This window comes from Otolemur garnettii, unplaced genomic scaffold (genome assembly GCF_000181295.1).
Source record: "Otolemur garnettii isolate 467f Iridium unplaced genomic scaffold, OtoGar3 scaffold00016, whole genome shotgun sequence".
In the NCBI taxonomy this organism is placed as follows: Eukaryota; Metazoa; Chordata; class Mammalia; order Primates; family Galagidae; genus Otolemur; species Otolemur garnettii.
The window spans coordinates 21,232,749-21,238,978 of record NW_003852411.1 but is presented as its reverse complement, the minus strand read 5'-3'; positions in this window follow the sequence as shown (position 1 = coordinate 21,238,978).

Genomic DNA, 6,230 nt, shown 5'->3' with positions numbered 1-6,230 from the left:
GAGGGAAGGATTGCTTGCATCTCAGAGTTCAAGGCTGCAGTAAGCTATAATTACTACACTTCACCCCAGGTGATAGCCTTAAAATAAACAACAGGCCAGGTGGAGTGGCTCATGCCTATAATCCCAGTGATAACTAGAATTTCTTCCTCAGTAAGTCTTTGGCCTTGGGGATTCAAAGAATGAACCCACAGCAGGATTTTTATTAGACAGAAAGGAATACAGAAGCAGTAAAAAAGCAAAGAGCCTCTGGCAAAGGGGAAGACCCAAGTTGGAAATTTCTCACTCGGGCTCTCTGTCTAGGGGTCTATATTACATTTTGGCCAGGACTTGGTTGGTGAGAAAATATCTTTTTAAAGTGAATGAGTGCATTGACAAATGAAAAAATGTAGTCCATACTCTACTAGGGCAAGGTTATCAGGTCCTTACAGTTTTTGTCATGGAGAAGGGATTAGGGTGTGTGCTCCCTACTCAAGGTGGAACTACCCCAAAATGACTCAGGCTGCTTTGTCCAGGACCTTGCTACAGCCCAGAGGGTATGGGGCGTGGCCTGGAAAAGGCAGCCTGTTTGTGCCTGAAAATGGAGGTCTGATTTCTGAGCTCACTTGGGCCTAGAGTATAGAGAGGTCCCTGGGTAGCCCTGAGTGAGGGAATCCTGTATCACCAGCACTCTTGGGATGGGACGTCGTGGCAGGTGGATTGCCTGAGCTCCCAGATTTGAGAACAGTCTGAGCCAGAGAGACCTTGTTTCCAAAAATAGCCGGGCACCTGTTGAGGGAAGCTAAGGCAAAAGAATCACTTGAGCCCAAGAGTTGAGATTGCTGTGAGGTGCCATTGCTATCATGGCATCTACCAAGTGAGACTCTCCTACAAAGTAAGACTCTGTCTCCATTTTTAAAAAAAAGTAAAAAAGTAGGCTCGGCGCTTGTGGCTCAAGTGGCTAAGGCACCAGCCACATACACCTGAGCTGGCGGGTTCGAATCCAGACTGGGCTGGCCAAACAACAATGATGGCTGCAATCAAAAAATAGCCGGGCATTGTGGCAGGCGCCTGTAGTTCCAGCTACTTGGGAAGCGGAGTCAGGAGAATTGCTTGAGCCCAGGAGTTGGAGGTTGCTGTGAGCTGTGATGCCACAGCACTCAACCCAGGGCAACAGCTTGAGGCTCTGTCTCAAAAGAAAAAAAAAGTAATAATAATAACTGCTTCTGACATATACTTAGAAAACCGTTCTCGGCTCAGCGCCTATAGCTCAACCGGCTAAGGCGCCAGCCACGTACACCTAAGGTGGTGGGTTCGAATCCCCAGCCCGGACCCACCAAACAACTATGATGGCTGCAACCAAAAAATAGCCGGGCATTGTGGCGGGCGCCTGTAGTCCCAGCTACTTGGGAAGCGGAGGCAGGAGAATTGCTTGAGCCCAGGAGTTGGAGGTTGCTGTGAGCTGTGATGCCACAGCACTCAACCCAGGGAGCTATGAGGCCAGGGTACTCTACTGAGGGCAACAAAGTGAGACTCTGTCTCAAAAAAAAAAAAAAGAAAACCGTTCTCAATTTAGAGACTCCGAGAATCACGAGAATCACGACTAAAGGAAAAAGGAACACAATGCTTCTGAAGATTCTGATTCAGTTTAATTGTTGGGCTCCCACCAGGAGTTCAACCCTACCCAACCCTTTGATTGAAGGGAAGAAACAATAGGGCTCCTGATTCCAAAGAGCATGTCATTGGTTGGAGGACAAGGCTAACACTGAGGGCATTACTTGAGGGGAAATAGCTCTATCTTTCTATATATTTACACACATACACACTTATACATATTCATTGCTGGTCTAAGTGCATATACAGGGTGGCCATAAAATTCATGTGCAATTTCACATAGATAAACTATTTTAAGATATGAGGATAGGCACAGTGGCTCACGCCTGTAATCCAAACAGCATGGGAGGAGAGGTTGCATTTAAAAATGCAAAAAAAGGGGGGGGGGTAAAATTAGGGGGTTTTGCAAATATTTTCTCAATCTTCACAATTGCCTTTTAGGAAAAAGTATTACTCCTTTTTTTTTTTTATAGTGTTGCTCCTCTTTTACAGGTTAAGAAAATTAAGTCTGATAGAGATTAAATTACTTGCCCAAGATCACCTAACTCAGAAGTGCTAGTTGCTCAATCAACTCCTTTAATTTCAAAGCCAAAGCACCTGGCACTTCAGCAGCAGCACTGCAAATTATTGGGAAGGGGTGAGATCAGGGATGACAGTGACACTGGGAGGAGAGGTGTACATTATTTAGATTTTTTTTTTTTTGAGACAGAGTCTCACCATGTCACCCTCAGTAGAGTGCTGTGACATCACAGCTCACAGCAACCTCCAGCTCTTGGGCGTAAGCGATTCTCTTGCCTCAGCCTTCCAAGCAGCTGAAACCACAGGTGCCCACCACAATGCCCAGCTATTTTTGGTTGCAGTTTGGCAGGGGTCAGGTTTGAATTCACCACTCTCGGTATATGGGGTCAGCACTCTACTCAATGAGCCACAGGTGCTGCCCAGAACTCTTTTTGTTGTTTGTTTGTTTGAGACAGAGTCTCAAGCTGTTGCCCTCGTTAGAGTGCAGTGACATCACAGCTCACAGCAACCTCCAACTCTTGGGCTCAAGCAATCCTCTTGCCTCAGTTTTTCTGTTTTTAGTAGAGACAGGGTCTTGTTCTTGCTCAGGCTAGTCTCACACTCCGGAGCTCAAGCAATCTACCTTTGCTCAGGCTAGTTTTAAACTTGTAAGCTCAAGTAATCCACCTGCCTCAGCCTCTCAGAGTGGTAGGATTACAGGTGTGAACCTCCTCGCCCAGCCCATGAATTGGATTTTTAAAGTGCAGTCTGTAGTTTCTAAGTCAAGACGGCTCCATTCACCACTGCCTGAGCCAGTGCTCCTTGCTGCCCCAGTGACAGAGAGCTCTTACCTTGCTCTGCACCCAGGACCAATTTTCCCCCTGCGACTTGTTGGGGATTCCTTAAGGCCCATGTCCACAGGGATAATTTGTGTCAGCTGCTACTTCCTAAGGGTTCAAATCAATCTCATTAACTCAAGTTCCTCCTACCGGCTGACTACAGAAGGGTAACTGAGCCAAGGGAAGGAAGCTGACGTCCGTGGTTGTTATTATTATTATTATTATTATTTTGGCTTTTCCCAAAGAGGTGAAGAAGCTGATATGCAGATACGGAGTGTACAATAAGGTTGTTTCTTAGCAAATTATGAATTGAAGTGTAAAAGTGGTTACGCACAAAGCTGATCTAGGATTAAAAGGTAAGTTGGGCTCCTCATAAGAAGGAAGCTTTCCAGCCAGGAGACCGGGCTGGTGAGCTCACGTCATTGCAATTCAGGCTCTAAGAATGGCAGTGTCACCACATAAGTGTGACCTGGTGTCCAGGAACAGGGACTCACCAACTATTCTTTTGGAGATGGTTTGGCACCAAGTGAGAACTCAAAGCTTGCTTGGCCCTATAATGGAGAGAGCATAGTCTTTGATGCCAGACAGATCTAGGTTCAAATTCTAGCTCTGTGCCTCCTGGGCTGGCTGGGTTTTTTGCTGCTTGGTCTCCCTGTTCCATGAATGAGGATAATTCCTTGCAGAGGTACTGTGGTTATCAAATGTGATAACGTAAAAAACATCTCAAGGTGGCTGGCACTAAATGGGTGGCTATTATTTCTGTTAACAATATCAAGCCGCCAGTATCTATGTTCCTTGCACAGCTAAACAAGTAGTCTGGCTCCAAAGCCCAGCTTTGTGTCCTTTCTCTGTTTATTTTTTTACATATATATGTGTGTGTGTGTGTGTATTTGAGACAGTCTCACTATGTCACCCTTGGTAGAGGGCCATGCTGTCACAGTTCACAGCAACCTCTAACTCTTGGGCTTAAGCGATTCTCTTGCCTCAGCATCCCCAGTAGCTGGTACTAGAGGTGCCTGCCACAATGCCTGGCTATTTTTGTTGCAGTTGTCATTGTTGTTTAGCTGGCCTAGGCTGGGCTGAAACCCACCAGCCTCGGTGTATATGGCCGGCGCCCTACTCACTGAGCTGTGAGTGCAGAGCCTACATATATATTTTTAACTTTAATTTTTACTTCTTTAATTTTCATTCTTCTGGCTCAGCGCCTGTGGCTTAAGTGGCTAAGGCACCAGCCACATACATCTGAGCTGGCAGGTTCAAAATCAGCCCGGGGCCCGCCAAACAACAATGATGGCTGCAACCAAAAAATAGCTGGGCGTTGTGACAGGCGCCTGTGGTCCCAGCTACTTGGGAGGTGGAAGCAGGAGACTGGCTTAAGCCCAGGAGTTGGAGATTGCTGTAAGCTGTGATGCCGCAGTACTCTACCCAGGGTGACAGCTTGAGGCTCTGTCTCAAAAAAAAAATTTTTTTTTTTCATTCTTCTTTCGGAGACAGAGTCTCACCTGTCGTCCTGGCTACAGTGCCATGGTGTCATAGCTCACAGCACCCTCCAACTCTTGGGCTTAAGGGATCCTCTTCAGCCTCCAGATAGCTGCAACTAGAGGTGACCAATATGATGCCCCGCTAGATTTTCTATTTATTAGTGGAGAGGAGTATCAGTCTTGCTCAGGCTGGTCTTGAACTCATTAACTTAAACAGTCCTCCCTCCTTGGCCTCCCAGAGTGCTAGGATTACAGGTGTGAGCCACCGCCCCTGGCCCTTCCCTGGTTTTTAGAAGGTAAGTGTTCTGGGAAGAAAGCTCTGTGTTTGTCAGTGATGTCAAACAGTGAGGAAAGGGCTCATCTCAAGTGGCAACCATTAGAGGGATAGAGTCTGCTGTGCAACCTGGGGAGAGTCAAGGCACTTCTCTGGGCCCCGTTCCTTCAGCGCCATTGGTGGGGGTAATCGTAATCGTAGCTTGGCTTCCCGTTGCGTGATTGGACCTTGCTCTTTCCCACCCACTCAGCAGGGCAGCTATTGGAGGAAATAACTGCCTCGTGGCTGGGGTAGTGTTGGGCACCAGACTGTAGGGAGGGCCCACCGAGAACACCGCAGTGAAGATCCTCGAGAACCGTGCCGTGCTGGCCCAGCCTGGGGCGAACGTTCCTCTGACACCTGAAGCCTGTTTGTGGTCGTTTCACGTTCACAGGTGCAGTGAATACAAGGCCATGGCTCAGAACAGCGCCGCCGTCAACGCCATTAATCTCCAGTACAAAGACCTGGCCTCGGAGGTGACCCGGCGCAGAATCACGATGACCGGAAGGTACCCAAAGCTCTCTGCCTCCCTTGCAGGGCTGGGATGGGGCGTCGCTACTGAGCCCTGCTCAGTGCGTGAAATTCAAGGGGCTCTGGTTTGTGTGCGTTTATTATTCCGCGGCGGCTGCTGGGAGGCACATTTCACAGATGCCGAACTGCTTTGTCACCTATGGTGGGAAACAGGCTTTTCTCACGTGCCCCTCAAGATGACTCCCATTTGTGTGTAAGTTCGCTGTGTGGGTGCTGGGATGAACTTCACATCAGTGGCTCTTAACGAGGGGCTGGGGACCACTTTGATAAAGTGCTGAAAGCTGTCATGTATCCCGGTACTGACTTGGGGTACCCTCGTTCCCGGGGAGGCCGTAGGCTGTCTGCAGGCAGGGACTGTGTCTTTACGGCTCCGCTTGGTGTCCCGTTCCATGCTGGTGGACGATGAACGAATGAGCCGGCCAGCCAGCTCTCACACGGAAGAGAGCCTTGGGCAGCTTGCTCGACCCAAAGGAGGGAGGGTTTACATGGAGTCTGTTCTAAAACGCATCCGAGGTTGGCAGATAAATATGGAAAGCCTAGTTAAATTCACGTTTTAGATAAACAAAAAAATTATTTTGGGGTGTAAAAACAACTGAAATATTTGTGACACTGAAAATCTGTTTTGTGTCTGAATATCAAATTTAGCTGAGTTTGGGGGGGGTGCCTGTGGCTCAGTGAGTAGGACGCATGCCCTGTATGCCCAGGGTGGTGGGTTCGAACCCAGCGCCTGCCAAATTGCAACAAAAAATAGCCAGGCATTGTGGCAAAGGTGATAAAGTGAGGCTCTGTCTCTGAAAAAAAAAAAAAAATTTAACTGAGCTCCCTACAGTTTTGTTTGCTACATTTAGCAAGCCTGAATATAGCCAATAAGGCCTTTGTGAGGATGCCCTCTCCTTTCTGGTCTCAAGTCCCCAGATCCCTTGGCCAAGCTACCCTATAAAGGTGTATAAGGAAAGCCTTAAACTCTAAACTCTGGAA